General features: G+C 35.3%; 1 protein-coding gene across 3 annotated transcripts in view; it reads left to right on the top strand.

Annotated features, from left to right (window-relative positions):
• The window catches only part of LOC115244606, a 62,594-nt gene that overhangs the window by 24,479 nt on the left and 19,360 nt on the right, over nt 1-18,755 (top strand). For 2 of the 3 annotated variants that reach the window (XM_029822393.1, XM_029822391.1), the window contains exon 1: nt 2,109-2,449. The exons of the other annotated variant lie outside the window; for it this stretch is intronic. The gene's annotated coding sequence lies outside the window, so the exon portion shown is untranslated. Of the gene's footprint in view, nt 1-2,108; nt 2,450-18,755 lie in introns of those variants that run through there. 3 annotated transcript variants of the gene reach the window in all.

The raw sequence follows: 18,755 nt of genomic DNA, 5'->3' as shown, positions 1-18,755 counted from the left end.
GGCAATATAAACTTAATATAAAAATAAGATATAAGAGATATTTTTATTCGCAATAAAAATAATGTATCTGTATTTTCTTCTCTTATTTCTTATTTTGATAACTTTATTTGCACTTATTGTCTCACAAATATATCGACGAAATAATGGCTGTAATCGTGTTTAAATTGCAAGTCGAAATTTTTTGGAAAAAATATTCATTACTTTATATTCATAAAATATGATAATTATATTTTATGAATATAAAGTAATGAATATTTTAAATAACATTATACACAAAAAATAGAGTATGCAAAAATTTGTTATTAATGACTGTGTTTTATATCGTATTATTACTCGTTGAGTAAATTTCATTGAATATTTTTTGGTTTTTAAGGATGATATTTATATAAATGAACAATATATATCAATTGCATCATCGCTGCGTATGTGTTTCACATCATTGTTCCATTAAATTACCGCGTTTTCTATTTTCTCAGATGTCGATAAAAACGTCAGTTTCTATTTTACGAATGGCAAGTAACACAGAATACATTTATCTTTTGTTGAATTAGTTCCCTCGACAGCTGGTGTTTTTCTCACGTGCTTCCTACATTATTTTAATATTATAAAACAGAAAGATTTATATCCTTGAATGAAAGTATCTGTAGTATAAATTTTCAATTAGCTATCCGTTCTCGTAAATTTTAAGAGTGTAGAAAGAAGATAATCCTTTTTTTACATCTGTTTATCAATATACACAGAAATCAATTGAGTCCATAATTCATTGAAATTATATATTGTTAATTAAATAATTTATTGGAAAAGATCACTGCGTTTAATTTTTGAAATTGAAAAGTTTGGAAAAGCTAGATAAGATATAAATTTTGACAGATAGTAAAATGCAATAATATAATTGTAGAAATAGAGAGAGAAAGAGAAAGAGAGAGAGCAATTTCTTCTTATATCTATATCATTTTTATTGCTAACTTAAATAATTATTGGGTAATTTAAATCTATGAGAATAATTAAATTATCTTTTGATATATAAGATTATCGATCTATGTGAAGAATATGATGAGAGGACGTGAAAGATAGTGCGACGATTGAATTGAGTTTGGTTAGACGAAGACAGAGGTACAGCTTGAAATGCCTATCTCGAAGGAGTTACAGGTGGTTGCTCCACGAAGAAAGACACGAGAAAAAGGAATCACGAACCCTCCCATTGCCATGGGTTGAAGGAGAAAATAATGTGGCGCAGGGAAATCCACAGTAAGAATGGATACGGTTCGATAGCAGAACGGATAACATACAAATTATAAATTGAATGCAAATTGAATAGCATATGAAAATGAAATTTAAATTGAATATATAATATATATAGTAAGATAAATAAAATTTGTGGAAATATATTGCAATTGTCTTGTACCGATAATTAAATTTTACATTCAAAAAAGATACCTAAAAAAAAACAGTTAAATTAGTTTAAAAAAATATATCGAAAGAATTGGCTATTAAGTTATAATTTTATTAAATATATCAACAATATTTAGAGAATTTAAATTAATTTTAAAAAGTCGCAGAGAATATTCGACACATTGTAATTTTGATAAATAGAAATATTATTTTGTGTCGCGGCACATTTTGATATCTAACGTTTATTGTACGGTTTGTGAGTATCTCCGACAATAGTTGTATAAACATAATGTAAATGGCGAGAACTGAGAGAAAGTACCTCCCGAACATGGGAAGAGAAGACGCTATCGGCACAAGAAAATGCTATTGACAGGAGTGTCGCGTGAAAATGTCACGCATTTAAAATACCAACTCTAAGTTCTCATTCTCGCAACGATCGGCATTACTTTTAGATATGCCGCGCCGGGCGCGAAAACGCGGAAAGATCTCTCGGGCGAGTTTAAGGATGCTCGCGTGCGATTAAACCAGAGAGCTTCCCTGGAGAATCTTGGCGCTCCGCGCCATCCGATATATCGCCGGCACGGCGCGGCGCAGTTTCCTCTTTCCCCACGTAACCGAAAAGGGGAAGGAAGGGGTAGTTTCTCGCTCGTGGCGCCGCTCTTCAGCATTTACCAGCAAGGGTGGCAGGCAAGCCCCAAGTTCCAGGCCTCGGTTAGTCGTGCGAGGTGCGAGGTTCGCGCAAGCTCGCGTGCTCGTCGTCGCCCCGCTCGTACTCGTGCTCGTTGCCGCCGCCACCCTCGAGAAAGACAGACGGACAAACCTTCTCTCAACCCGCGCGACAGAAGAGGTCGATCCGGTTTATCTCGTCGAGACAAACGTCGTTCGCTCGTCCGAGTTTGAAAAGAGGAGATTAAGCCAAGGACGGGAGACGACCATGCCGGAGGATGAGCAGGACACGCAGTCGGAATCCTGGTACGCGAGATAGTGGAGGACAATCATCTGACGAATGATAGCGGCGAGCAGTCATCTCGGTGCGATTAGCAGCTTAATTGATCAGGTGCGGCATTCTGCTGATTTCCGCTGACTGCACCGCGCACCCCGTCTGCCCACTTTTCGCCCCTCGCGAACTCTACCTCACATCCCCTACCTTCTCCCCTTCTCTCTTCCTCTACCACTTGCTGCCTGCTATTCCTGCTACACGCTCGTAACACTTGTACCGCCGTGCGTCGGCTGATTAATGATAAAGATGGCTAATTAAGAAGCCCGGCACGTAGCTGAGGGCGAAACGACGTCGATGCGTCGTTTATCGTCATATCGGTGTCACACCATCCAGTCCATCATCGATCATCGCGTATTTTGTATATTTGGCTTTTAACGTTTGCCGGAACAATCGAGCTGTCGAGAATGATATTATAAATAGATGTCCTAGAAGTGAATCTCAGTGGGCGCACCCTCCTGAGGTTTTGAGACGGAAAATTGCGGGACTAATATTGGTTCTCGTTATATTTATTCGTCGAGATCTCTCTCGAGAAAATAAGAATCTTCGATAATTCATTTTTCGCGGATTATAGACCAATATTTGGCGGGCTATAATTAAATATGATTTAAATATGATCCGTGCGCGCGCGCGCGCGCGCGCGAGGATTGTTACTTCCTACACGATTTATCACTTTTATAATCAATTCGTTTCGCGCGTGATACTTCTTCCTCCCTCGCTGTCTCTCTTCCCATCCTGCCTTTTCTCGCGTATAGTTTTATTTCCATCTCGACACCGTTCAAAATCCCCCTCATCGCGATCAATGAACTTGGAAGCCGAGCCGAAAGATAAGCACACACGTCTCGCGAAATAGCCGAGTTTATGGTTCGTCCAATGTGGATTGGATCGATATTTATGGAAAAAAGCGTGCACGAAGATCCTCGTCCGCGGTAACCAGAGCGTGTGTATATCGACGCGACTATAATCAATTTCTCTCTCTCTTTTTTTTTTTCGTCAGTTTCTTTTTTTAGATCTTCGATACGTAACCTTTTGCATCCCTCTTTTGTGATATCTCATCCGCGTGCTTTTCGCGAATCGTACCAATATTTCGTGATTAAATATAACCCCGCGGATTCTACCGTTTCCCTGTTATATAATGCGAGATGAGACTTTCGGTTTTTTTATATTCCCTCAATTACTTGGTGCGCGGCCATTCTCATAATTTCCGAGTAATTATACCGTGCGCCTTTTCACGTTGAATGACTGCTGTGCGATCCCTCATGGAATTCCAGCCATATTTCAAACTTTAACCGCTGAATACGTAATGTAGTTTATTCGAACTGAACAGTTTTAAAATGCGTGTTGCATTTACATATAAATTGATCTCTTCCGAATCATTAATTCTTTAGCCTATAAGTTACATCTCTATGACTCCTGCACTCTCGTAGATATTAGTTAAAGTTAATTGAGGTTTCAACTGATATATTTATTCCCCTTCTAATTGGGGCCTGTTAAACCGCGGTTAATTCATGTTTATGGAAATGACTCTGCGAGAGAGTTAGAAGGCAAATTAAATGGATATATTACTCTCTTTCTCTCTCTCTTTTTCAGCAATATTCTACAAAAAAAAGCAATATACGTTCGTAGAAAGTAACATTCTCTCTTTTATAATATGTTAAGGTTACAAACAGAGAAAATTAATGGAAAACATGGAATGAGAAATAAATCATTTATTTAAGCTCGCGATTTTTCAGAGCTTACTGTCTGATTAAAATGTTTATCTCTCCTTAGAAAGAATAATGCAAGATAAATACTTATATATTTTAGTTAGATCAACAGACAGTATTACGGCATAATTAAATATATTTTTTTATATAATGTAATCATATAATTAATATAGTAATCTTATTAACGCAATCTGTACAAATATAATATATTAATATATAAAAATTAAAATATATCTCTGTAATTACACATAAATTAGAATTTACATTTAAACTGAATACTCAACGTTACGTTATTTGATTCGTCACCTATCACATTTCGCACAGACACGAGTATATTTCAAGAACATAGAGAATGTAAAGTTTCATCGCAAAATATCTAATTTCAATGCGGAACAATTATATCAAGGGCGTGTTTTCGACATGTCTGTTAGATCTCAAATACGAATTGAATTTATTGCACACAAAGCCGATTTTAGTATTTCAAAACCACGTTTTTTTTTTTCTATTTATTTCACACGCCCATCTCGTACACGCGTGTCCAACGGATCGACGAGAGTATTCGAGGTGGAGGGTCATTCGAGAACGCTTTACAATCTATACCCCCGTCATCATGAGTGCTTTAACTCTGCTGTCGAGGCATGACCTAAATGATTTTAAAACTAAGAGAGAAAAATATAATTGACGTCAAAATTCCCTGATCTGAAGTACGCGTATAATACGACGCGTATATGTTCCCTCAGATTCTCGGAAAAAAAAATTAAATTAAAAAATAATAAGAGGAATTAAATTTCTCTCTTTTTCTCTCTGTAAAATAAATTTTCTGATTTTTGAAAGTTCAAAAATATATCTGAAGATATGAAATAAGTAAAAAGATTCTTAGAAAAAAAAAAAAACAAGTTTAAACAATTTTTAAACGATTCGTTGGCTTTGTGAAAGAAAATCAGGAATTTTTAATTTCAAAAACTCAATACCCATCGCATTTTTCTTAATCTTTTTATTTTTACTCTTTTATTCTTGAACATTTTTTAGTGGATTTAGCTTTTTATGAATTTTTCTATCTATTCGTAGATTGCAATTTATAGATTGACCTATACAATAAATTTTCCGTAATATCCAATTAATACTTTTCTTATTTTAATTCATAATGGAAAATTAGTCTCAACAATTTGTAAACTCTTTATTTACATTTTATTATTTTTACTTACTTACACTACGTAGTTATACTCATTTACATTCTTCTATTTTGCATATAAAACTGGTAATAAAAAAGAAATATACAATGACATAGCTATATATTATGTCTAATGAGCTCAATAATCATTCTAACGCGAAGGCCAAGATCTTTTAAATAGCCGATAACGGTGAGTTTATTTCGAGTTTATCCATTAAACATATAAAACGTCCTTTTCCTGGATTTCTCGCATGAGTTTTCTCCATATCGAAAATATGATGAAGCGCCCAAGATAGAACTTAATAAATATTTAAGACCAATCGCTGCTTTTGAATTACTCTTTCCGTAAAAAACTCAACATCGGGCGGGCAAAATCGAGAACGTTCCGTTCAAAAGAGTCTCTCTTATAATAACAATCGTAATTTATCGCTCATAATCGCGCAACGAAATTTAATGAACGCGGAATTTCATTTTGATACATTGACGTATGCGAAATTTCGTAACGCCTTTTTTCGTATCTCTTTAATGTTATTTCGCTAGACGCAAATTTATGCTGCCCGTGTCGCGCTAATTAATAAATGTAATCATTTGATGCGCCGACCAGAGAGAACGAAAGAGCTAGAGCGAATAATGGAAACGATATTTAGCAACGAGTAAGGGATATAAAGTGCAGCACAAAGAGGCAAAGAATGGAAAATATAAAATATGAAGCTAAATTTAAAAAAAAAGCTAAACGAATATTTTTTTTATATCATGATATTTTAAATTCCAACAAACAATATTTTAGATTTGCTCTTTTACAAAGTTTTTTCTGTAAAATGTTATAAACGCGAAGTTGTGCTGGATTTTGTTTGTTAAGCGTGGAAATGTATGACAGTCCCAATCCAATAATATTTCTTCATTTTATTTTATATATGCACATTCTCTCATCAAAAAGTTATATTATTAAAATTTCATTGGCTACAAATAGCTGCATAAAATTTTTATAGAAGATTTACATTATATATATAATATTATTCATAAGAATCGTCGAGATCTCGCAACGCTGTTTAGCCGATGTAATATAAACTGCTATATAAAGCCAATCGTACTCTTTTACAACCAAACAGCTTTACGGCTCAGAGATCATTGAATAGGTGGAGTAAGTCTCGTGCATTTCCGTCAGATTGCAGCATGTATGTACGTATAAGCATCAGAATTATGACGTACAAGCCTCTCCTCCTTTACGAACGATCCCGTTTAAGGAAAAGTACGTTTAGGTCATGCAACTGCAGCTACTGCTGAAAGGAATCCAATTTGATGCGTGAATGCAACGACGCCAGCCGATATAAAAAGTAAAAATAATTAGCGAGTAAAAAAGGAACTATATTAGAGAATATATTTTTTATATGTATATATTTATAAAAATACGGTACTGCTTATGATATATTTATTTGAAAAAAAACATGAGAAATTTTTGCGAGCCTTCATTGCAGCAAAAAAAAGAAAAAATTGAAACATCTGCATTCAGAAAATTGAGATTGGACACGGAATATAAATAAGACGACACGCGTGAAAATTGCGCGCATTTGGCGAGAGAAGTGTAAAACATGGATCACGGTCGCTTCTCCTCCTTTCGCTGCACACGTAATCCGGTTGCATTTGTGCATGCCCATCGATTCGAAAGTAGTATCGGTCGGAAACGGTACGGCAGGGCGGTATCAAACGCGGGCGCGATACGACATCCCCGATATCGTTGTTGATGCGACGACGAAATCGAGTATCGAGGATGCTTTAAAGCATGTCGGGCGAACACACGGTCCGTCTAAATCTCTAAATCGTCAGCGATACTCGCAGATCTGGAAACGCCCGCGTGACAGTCGCGGATTATTAAACTCATGCCGTCCGTTCGCGTTAAACTTGAATGTTAAACGTGTGTTTGTGTGAGGGAATTACGCGGGCGCGAAATGCGAGACGAAATTCTATTTCTATTTTGGCGCGATATAAAAAAAAGTTATGGAAAATAATATATACGCACGATTGCTCTTCTTTCCCCCCCCCCCTCTCTCTCTCTCTCTTTATCTTTTTTTTTTCTCTCGTCAAGAAGAGCAGGTGTTGGCGCGCACGGGACAGAAGCGCAAACTACGTAATCGGTCTCGTCCGCGATAGCGGAAACTTTTCTACTTAAACTCCATATTGTTATCTTTTCGGGCAATATTTCCTTTTTTTCCAATACCTCTCTCGGAATTGTTCTACGTTCGTTATCATCGATCGATTCATTTGTGTTATCGGTATAATTATCTTTGGGTAAAAGTCTTCCGAAAATATTCTCGAACTGCAATTAGTGTGTGTTAGCATTCACAAATTTTTTAACTTTCCGTTCTTTTCGCGTCTTCCTCGATCCTTTTGAAATGCGTTATTCATCCACGTATTTCTTCCACTTTTTCTAGTATCAAAACATATTGTTCAAGAATTTCTTGATATTCTTTGATCGCGAATAATTTATCACTATAAATAATAAGTTATCACTCATTTTGCTAGACTTTTATTCATTCTTCGTATTATGAAGAGGGCTGTAATCACCTAATCCATGGTTAATTAAATCTGACGGTCGATTCCGACGTACTTAATACTTTGACCCCAGTTTTAATCCTTTAAAGTAAATTGAGGAAAGTTAGATATATGTCATACGCATACAGAAATTCCATATTTTTCTTAATAAATTCAAAATTATGCATATCTCTTAACAAAATAAGGGAAGGGAAGGGAAGATACGGAAATATTTTCTTAAACATTATCCTGCAAAATAATTTTTATTTACAATTATTTTACGCATTAATAACTGCGTTAAGCTCAATTGATCTATTCTTTTATGTTCTCTTAATAAATCCGAATAATTATAAAGTAAAAATTAATAAATTAATCGTGAAACTAAGCATCGATAAAATATAAAACTTGATGAGACAAAATTGAAAAGCATGATGTGGTTATAAGATATTATATAAAACGGAAAAGAATGTCGAAAGATTTAATTTCTCGCGTCGAGATGTAAATCGATTGATATCCAAATTTCACAGAATAAAGCTTTCCTATCTCGATAGTTAATCCGATATCTGAATCGTTGGCTACAAAAAAGGTTTGATAAACTTCAACCAGCGATTCATATTAATCGTCATAAGAGATCGCGAGTCTCTGAATTTCGCACACGTCAATTTTCGCCCACGCGAGAAATGATAGCTGTTGCATTATATATACGTGCAATACAGTTACTGCAGTGATTGCAGTGGCAAGAATGACTAGGACATTATCTCGCCACTGCAGCCAATCCTCTCGACATGCATCGTCTCTCTACGCGAATTCACTTAACGCGGTATGTGGTTTCGCCCGTAAATTACATGTGGCTTGCAGTTGTCATTCAGTTGTTATCGCCCATTACTCTGTCACGCGAGTCTGTCTTCAAATTATCGGCTTTACCTCAGTCAGGCAATCAAAGCATGCTTCATTTTATTCTTTAACTCGATGCAAAATAATCTAACAAATGTTACGCGTCGATATATTAAATAAAGTATACATATACATATAAAAATTATAGGAATCTTAAATTCACTACAAAGTAGAAAGAAAATTATAAAAATGAGATATTTATTTCTTTAACTTTATCGAGCTTTAAAATAGACGCAATCCAAAAAATCAATTGTCTACATGTATAAAATTTTATATGAATTTCAATGATATGAAAAAAAAAAAGAAACTAAATTGTTAAAACTTTTACATATCTTTTTATGAAAAGGCTCGCACAGAGAGAGAAATCATATTTCGATGGCCTAAATGTCTGCCCTTTGCTATATATCGGTTTTTCTAATATCTGGTCCAATGAACAATGGGCAATTTTTTTTTTCTATTTTTACTAAATAAAAGAAGCGCTGTAAATTTTCATTTCCTGCCGGCGACGTGACGCAACAACAAACTCTTCTAGATTGGAGAGCTAACCGCGGGCGATGGTCCTTTGTAAAGTTACAGGCCGTACACGCAAGAGCAACAAAGTGAACGGTCGAATAGCTCGACGAGTGTAATGCCGCGTCGAGATTCTTTGCGGCCGCCTCCGGTCTGTCACGCAAAACCACTCGCGAACAATGTACGGCCATCGGGCCTCGAAAGCATCGACGAGAAGATAACTTTATTATATGCCCGTTTTCCTAGATTCGTAATAAGGTAAACAAGGGCGACGTTTCCTCGGGACGCGGGCCAATATTATTTTCCTCGGCCTGAAATGAAACATCGTGCATCGTGTAATGTGACAAAGAGAAGCAACAGAAAAAAAAAAACGGGTAGCCAATGAGGGAGAGAAAGAGAGAGAGAAACTGACGAGAGAAAGATAAAACTTGCCGAGTAAACAATGGATTGACCGAATGCGACACGTGTACACGTGGATACACGTGGGTATAGAAGTATGGCGAAAAATTTTTTTTTTTTTTCGCATATTATCGGGTGTTGAAATTTTATTCGTTTTGACTGTATATATACATATGTCTACATATACAAGATGAATGTTATTTATTCTATAAATAGTGAGTTGAAATTTTACGTGTTACGTGATACGCCGTGATCGATAATGCGAATGCGCCACCGGCAGGGGCGTTTTATCGCCTATATAAGGGTGGCGCAGAGGTCAGAGGACCATTACCTCAGGATCCGAATTTATAAGATCTCGACTTTGATTTTTAAAAGATGATTGAATTGCAAAAATCGAATAGATACTAATATGCGTATTGTCGTCACTTTCTTATGTTTATTTTATAGAGAACGGACTCGCTGTATAATGTACTTATAAACGTGAATCTCTCTCGAATAATATTTTGCCATTTCTTCCTAATTATATTAAAAATCTTTGTTGCAATTAAAAACATCAATTTTCATCTGAATTCTCGTATTGATCAAAACATATCAGGATTGATATTTTGGCAAATGTAATAAATTTTAACATACAATGAATAAGGCTTTAAAAATTAATTGTTATAATACATCGTATTAGTAATAATTAATTTATTCTTGCAGCATTGTTTATTAATATCTTTAAGCCGCGACACGCCCTATCTATGGCATGAATAGTTCTGATCGCGGATATATTATCGGCAGGTGATTATAGCTATAGATATAGCCAATTTCGAAGATCTCGCTATGCTCGGACAGATCTAGCACCTCGTAATTGCCATTGAACCTCCGCGTCCAATTTCGTCTGACATGTGACGTGCACGCGCGAAGTATCTACTTCTACCTATATCAATCCTGACACTTTTAGCTTTTTATATGTATATAATAGTGCACCTGTTAATCACACATCGATATAAAAATTGAAGGATCATATAGTATTTTTAAAATTTTTATTTTCTAAAATGGTATTAAACTAAATTTGTATGATATTATATCATTTTATAATGATTATAATAATGATATAAGAAGATTATGGAAAAATTCAAAGATCCGGAAGAGTAGAATAGACGAAATAATATAGAAGCACGCAATTAATTATTATATAATTATTTTTAGTTTAATATTTATAATTCTTTTTTGTTTGTCTCTTTCATAAACTGTGATACTTTCAATCATCAAATCTGTCAGAATAAATAATGTATTTCTTTCTGCCGAACTTTATAAGATCATAACTGAAGGGCTTGATGTGCAAAGTAGTGACGTAATTGCACATTTGGCGGAAAATGTATCGCACTATGTGTGCCAAGCATCTTCTGTAAGAAGCTGATTTGTTCGAACACGTTTGAAAGAGAAACTATAAAGTTCTCCGATCATATCGGAACGTCAGACAACTGTGCGCTAGGCAAGCACAAGGGACCTCGTCCTCGACGGCACAAAGGAAGGATACTTTGACGTATTTTAAACGTCTTAACGCGGCTTCGCAAGCGGATGGGATTTTAGCGAGCTTCGCGCGACAGACGGCTTATGACAATATTGATTCACGGCTCGGTGTATTACATTTACATTCACGTCTTGTCGCGGGCGAACCACCGCGGACAAGATCGATGCGTACAATAAAGAGCTTATAATGTCGAAATTCCTGTATTATAAATTTAAGATTACTTTCGCGAAAGAGATTAAAACGGTAATGGTAGATAAAAATGTAACAGAGAATTCTACAAGTCGAAATCTTAATTTCAGTAATAGAATTGATCTTTTTTTTAGCGAATTGATATAACGACGAAGGTTATCGATTTATGATTTTTTTAATGTTTGATATTATATTTTTTTTTTAAATTTATAACTCTATGAAGAGATACAAATTTGTTCAAAATTAATTGAAAAATATTTTTTATTTGCCTCTCTTTTTAAAGAGTAGTTTGCTGAAAATCCTTTTAGTCGTTAACTCGAAATTTATTGATGCTTCAACATCACCGAGAAAGAAAATCAATCTCACATTTCTAAAAAAAAAAGAAAAAAAAGACCGCCATTAAAATCACGTTGCAAATATCGTGAATCAGACTTTATTCGATTTGTAAATTTTCTGGCAGACTTCTGGAACATTCTGCATAGTTTCGTGTTCTTTAAATATGCAATTTCTTCGATTAAATTTAAGATCAACTACGAAACTTAAACACACGGCTGAAACTTTCTTATCTCTTTAAGCCGTGAAATTTTTCAGAGCGCTGCAATGTTTTTACATACGATGAAGGGATCTGCGTTTGATTTTCTTTGATCCTTTTCACGTTAATATTTACAACACAGTAGTATTCGCATTGCATTGCAGTCGATAGTACTATGTTTGACGCATCTTTTGCGATGAAACGCATTCACATGCGACGCGTGTAGCAGACAGGCGGACGCAGAGATCCTCCGGCGTACTCTGTGCACGTAACGTCATAAAATTACCGACGAGAGAATTGCGTTTGCGCTGCACTACCGAAAAGTTTTCCGATAAAACCATCACGTTCGCGAAAAAGCCCTCCCCTCCTCTCCTACTCGATTTTCGGTAAATCGTTTTCCGACGCGATCGGATACTTTCGTCGAGGCTCTTGAACGCCAACGCGTCTCTACGTCACAAACTTGGAGCGTTCCCGAATATTTTTGACGTTTGCATATCACTCGGATAATCTGCTTATCATACGAAGAAAGAGAGAGAAAGAAATGATTTCTTTTAAGCTTAAAAAAGAAATGATTTCAATATTTTTAAATTACATCAATACAGATTTCTGTTACGAATTAAAATGGAATAAAAAAGATTCAAGCCAAACATGATTTTTCCATTCTGTAGAATATAAAAATTGAAACTGGAGCTTGAAAAATTCATTCAAACTAAAATGCTGAATTTTTATGGGTTGGAAATATGATTATCTGTCGATGTTCCCCTTTGCCCTTTTATGGCATCGAAATATTTAAATTGATCGAAATTTGAATCTTTCTGTGGGCCTATATTGCTAGTTAATCAGATATCGTTCGCCATGTAGAGGAGCATCTCCGATTTCGGCGAAATGCATTTTAACGCGATACAATGTACGCTAAAATGCATTCATTCGTAAATGAATTATGAATTATTTAATTTTAGAGAGAAAGAGAGAGAAAGTATATAGAGTGCGCAGTGTGGGTCCTTCGGGGAATCGAGTAGATAAAATTAAAATTAAATTTAGAATATCAAAGAGCATGACATCTCTTGCTTTTACATTTTATCATTTTTTTTACATTTACGTAAAATGTCGCAAAGCAGATATCATAACGCGAAAGTTTTATTGATTAGTACCGTTATTACTACGAATTATGACAAAGAAATGTGCAATGGAATGCGTCCAAAGAAATCAATAAACTTATTTATAATTTACGTTGTGCTGACAAGATCATCGAAGATCAAAGTATTTCACTGATCTTTAGTGAAAACATTCGCACTTTGCTCCACCGTTTTACGTTTCACTGATTATGGTAGTAAAGTTTTACTTCTGAAAAATCAATCACTATCACTGACTGATTCTTCTCAATGAGATTACTGTTTGCTGTGCTATACTAATAACAGAAACTATTGTTCATCAGTGATAATATACTGATTCTATTTAAGAGAATAAGAAATTTAAGATACCTTCCTCGTATTTGCATGCACAATGCAGGGAATCGTATAGAGAAGCTTTGCCAGCAGTCCTTCCGAATTGAGCTTTCTTAGCAGGAAACGTGAAATTGAATCTGTCGCGTTAAGGACAAGTGACTTATCTCGCAGGAGCATGCAGTATGCTTTCACGGTATTATCTTTACATTTGCAATCAGTATTGTTGCGGGATGGAAGCTAGAACTTTAGACAATAACGCGTGCCGCGCGTCCAATGACAATTATCAAACGATTGAATAAAACGAAACTTCGTCAATATTGATGTGTACGGCGTAGTCATTGTGTTTCACGGAACTAGGATGGTTGAATTACAATATAACTGGAATTAGTCATTCGTCGGATTTTCGATGAGATCGCACGTAATCGAGGATAAAAGTTACGCAACAGTAAATATATTATAAAGATATGAACAATCACGGTTACGTTAAAAAAAAAAAAAAAAAAAAAAAAAAAAAAAAAAAAAAAATGATACATCACAGTGCAGAAACGAAAGTTGACGTAAAATATTGACAATCCGCATTTGTGCGATGAATCATATCGTTTGTTTTTTTTCAATACATTCTCAATATATTATTTTCAAAAATATTTGTCGTTATTGAGAAAATTTTTGTACCAATATAGAATTGCAAGGAAGCTATATAATACAAATATTAAAATTTAAAAAAATTTTAGTAATTACATATAAAGATTTTTTATAGCAAAATTACACGAGATTGAATCAATCGATAATGATTTGCGCGATATTTGTCGATTACACGTGAAACTATGTAAAAAAGTACAATCTTTATTACATCTTCACGAACTCGCTCGCTGTTTACTTTGGAAATGGCAGCGGGTTATTCAACTGTAGATACCCTACCTCGATTTCTCTGCAAATCTTGTAAACAGTACACAGAGAATTAAATCGATGCATAGTAATCATCTTTGTGCGAGCTTATTGTCCTATCGATTCGCTTAGAAATCCATTTAGATAGGATAAATGGCGTTAGACAATGGCTCGCATTCAACAAGTAATGAAGCTAAACGATCAGTGGACCACCTAGTTACCAGCCGAATCAACCGAGCTAGCGATCTCGAGTGCTCATTCCAAGTGTAAAACTTTCATCGACAATCTAAACTCTACGTCGGCAAAAAAGAACACCGTTAACAAGCCGCTTCAACTATTCGAAGACTTGCACAAAAAAGAAGTGCGAATATCATCTGTATGTTATATTTTCAATATTAATTTTTTTGCAGAAAAATTGATATTAATTAATTTTCAAAAAATTGGGTAAAAATGCAAAGTTTTATTACGCATGAATATATATATATATAATTGTAGGCTTAGAATAGTTTCGAACTCTTTTTGTCTTGCATATTTTTTATTCCGCGTGTACTTTCCATTTACATAAATTCTCCTTTAAATCCAACCACGTAAATTTATCACAAGACATTTCTGCCGCAAAGATTCCGGCAACCCTACAGATATAATCGATTTCGGTTTCGTATCTTATTTTCGCCCCGATTTCAGTTCATGGAGAGAAAGATCTGCGGCCGCGAAAGTTTTCGCATCTTTATTCGTTATCTTTTTTTCTTCTCAACGAGCACGTTGAATGGGAGAGAGAGGCGCCCGAGAAACGGATGTAGAGGGAGAAAAAGAAATGTGAAGTGACGTACGAAAAAATAAGAAAGACGAGTGCGAAAGAAGAGAGATCTTGATAAAAACTAGCAAAGTAGGTCGTGGACTATCAAGTTGTCTCTTGTTCATTATTTCCGTTTCTCGTTCACGCGCGTTATTTGCCGTTTCCGTTCAACTACGCGCGTGAAGATGACGATAGAAAAGGAGAACGGGATGGACAAATATATATTTAATGATCGAAATATTACATGGACATCGTTCGTACATTAACGTCTAGTGTGATTCAATTTCCGAGACTGATTTTGTTCGAAAAATCAGATTGTTAGATAGATTCTGAATGTAGCGTTCTCCTCTGTCTTCTCTCCTCTAGTGGATAAAACTACGGTATATATATATTAATGATATATATTAATGATATTATAATTAAAAATTATTAAGTTGGAAATACAATTTTGCATTTCCAACTTAATAATTTTTAATTATAATACGTATATGTAAAAATAATTTGTGAGAATCTCGTAAATTATGAATACTTGGAGAACCAATAATGAAAATAAAGAACAAGATAAAAAGAAATAAATATAAATTATCGTACTCAAAGCCATATAAAACATTACACAAATAACTGGCAAATAATCGAACGAAGTAAAGTTAGGGATGTCGGAAAATGAAGTGTCATCAGAGTCATTCAACTCGGTTTACACATTTGGCATATTTTTTCATCTCTTTGAAAAATTTCTCGCAAATTTTTTCCTCTTTTCTAATCGCCTCTCTCACTCTGAACATCCGTCATGTTCATTGTGTTCACCATCGCGCGATTCAGCTGTCTATTCGTCTTTGGAAAATACACTGGCAACCCATGAAACCGACAGCTGGCGGGTGTGGCTTAATAAGTTTCGTCGTTCATTCAGGCAGCAGTCCAGGACAACGCAAGGAAAATAAGAGGAGGGACGGATGCGAGAGGGTGCGGTGAACTAAGAAAGACGATGTGTCGACCGAGGGGATGAGAGGAGAGAGACGAAGGAAGAATCTCCAATAGTCCAATACCCTCAGCTAGAGCTTAAAGCTCTTTGTCTCTCTCTCTCTCTCTTCTCTTCTCTTTCTTTCTCTCTTTCTCTCCGGATACCGGGATGCCAATAGCTAGCGTGCCTCGGGCTGTGTTCCTGCGTACCACGATAGGTCGCACTAGTACAGACGTACTGGTACCATACTACCATTTATGTTGCACGTCGATATGTCATGTGTAAGCCACAATAACCAGGCGGAATTTGTAAAACAAATATATACATATAAACTATAGAGCATAAGCTTGCTGTAAGCTCTCTAGTTGTAAGCAGTCTGCAGTTTTCGACATTCGCGCGTATTCAAATATAATAAATGCTCGGGATATATTATATGCGCGCAGAATACGAATGTAGCATATTATTTACCGTTAAACGCAGTGTATTTGTACGAACTTTATGACATATCGATCATTGTTTGATCGGCATCTGATTTTAATTCGGCGCACGCTTGAATGCTTGAATCGCGACGCAAATTATATAATGGACACGAGTGAATCTATTTTGTATACACGTGGAGAAATAATCTTGTTACAGCACTCTCCATTATTTCGATAATATCGCTCGAGTATCAATGGCTTGTGAAAACGTCTGGAAGAGACACGAGTAGAAATCGTCTACTTTGCAAACAGCAATTACAAAAAGAATCTAATTTATTCAGCTTAAACAACATTAAATAAAAAAATAATACATAATTGCATGATTCATATTCTTTAATAGAAAAACTTTGCAAATTTCTCAGAGATAAAATTCCATGAAGGACAGATAGCCACAATTTGTCGAGAAGAAAATTATTGGCAATTACTTTTGCGCCACAACTTTTCCTAACTTTATTCTTTTCTGCATGTCGTTATGAATCTTGCTATGCGTGATCCATCGCTACAAATCGTCAACCACTGCTAATCGCGTCTATAATTTTTTGATACGAAATCACAAATATATGTTGTGGTTTAAATTTTAGCAAAATTTATACTTAATTTTAGTATAATCAAAAATTTCTATTAAACAGAATTAAGAAAAAAAACCTTGCGACTCTTGGTGATAACATATACTATCAGAGAACGAATCAGATATCGCAATCAAGTTCATCGATCTAGTAATGTATAATGACCAGATGCGGGGAGTGCGAAAATAGAACTATGTCACGATCAATGGAAAAGTCGTGATCTTATGCAATCGTGTCACACGATATATTTTCGAACAGCTGATTCATGTTGCAAGCGTCCATCGCGGCGGATTCCTTTAATTATTATCTCGCGATGCCTGAGCGTTGCAAACGAGCGGTGTTCCCGGAATTCGTCGGGGATATGGATTTTTTTCTTCGACCTTGTAACGTGGTCTTCGTCCTCACGGGGGTGAGTGGCAACAGTACGACGAAGTTGTACTATTGTTGTGGCGAAATCGATAAGTGTTACAAACGCGCAGCGTACGTATAATCATTATTTATATATGTATTACGAGAATGAGAATCTCGCCTTTTCAATCTTGCGCTTTAACTTAACTGTTTTGCTATGTATTTATTATTCGAGTAATCGCGTAATACGTTCTTAAAGTAATAGGTTTTATTCAAATCTCTTTTTAATTAACTAAATGATGAAACAGGGATGTCAACGACGAGACATTGCGACAGCAAAGCATTAATTCTATTAACAATTTTAATAGCGATGCCATAATCTTATTTATGATAAATATATTAAAATTCAAGATAACATTCTTTCGGTAATATTCGCTTAAAAACGATGATAAAAAAAATTTAAACGTTATTTTTCTCGTGCAAAACATTCTTTTGGTTTTTCTCGTCTCTTCAGCCCCGAAAAATGACACTTGGCGTGTAAAATATCTCGCTGCGACAGATGTACACGGTCTTACAGAGTGATATTTTTCGTATTGTGCAGCAGTTTTTCGCGTCGCAGTAGAACTAGACGGAATATGGTCGGCCGCTCGAAGGAAGAATTTCTCGTCGCGCTCGACGAATGAACATAAAATACATGTCTGCATAAAATTTTATGTTTGCTGGATAAAAGAAGAAAAGTTTAATTAATTAATTAATATTTACATTATATGTATGTCTGCATCGCGTTATTTATTAATATTATTAATACATATTTATCACCTGCTTTGTTTCTGCCTATATTTCTGTAAATTAATCTATTAATCTTGATCGAGGAAAATGCCGACGATTAATATTTCAGAGATCGCGAACCATTTTGAATTACGTCATTCTATCCCGAGAGTCCTATCGTTCTTCCTCTATAATGGAACAAAGTAATTGCTTCCGCGATATTCTTCGTTTAAATCGGACGCGACTAAGGCAGCGATTGAGGCGAAACGCGAAACTCGACAGGAGGAAGCCGTTGAAAGCTGGCTATTGTCATAAACGATTCTGATTGCTTGACAGATTAAAATTAATTTTTCATGGCAATAATATCGAATTTTATATCGGATAATGATATTAACTCTCTATCTTTTCCAACAACACAATTTATTATAATAAATGATAGAGCGATATATAAGAGCAAGTAGCACATTTTATTGATAATATTAATGAATAAATTACATTATCGTTTAAAGCCCGAATTAAATTATCATACCTCAAAGAGCATCGAACCGCAAAGATCTCTTGATGTACTTGCCACGAGTGACGATGCATCTGAGTGCATTATTAACATGGAAGCCGGAAGGTGGCCAACCTCCAGTCTCCACCCAGCTTTCAAGGTAATTAAATGGACTGTCG

This window comes from Formica exsecta, unplaced genomic scaffold, assembly GCF_003651465.1.
Source record: "Formica exsecta isolate Colony F162 unplaced genomic scaffold, ASM365146v1 scaffold826, whole genome shotgun sequence".
NCBI classification, from domain to species: domain Eukaryota; kingdom Metazoa; phylum Arthropoda; class Insecta; order Hymenoptera; family Formicidae; genus Formica; species Formica exsecta.
Note: the sequence above shows the minus strand (reverse complement) of the source record. Positions and strands in the feature narration are given on the sequence as shown.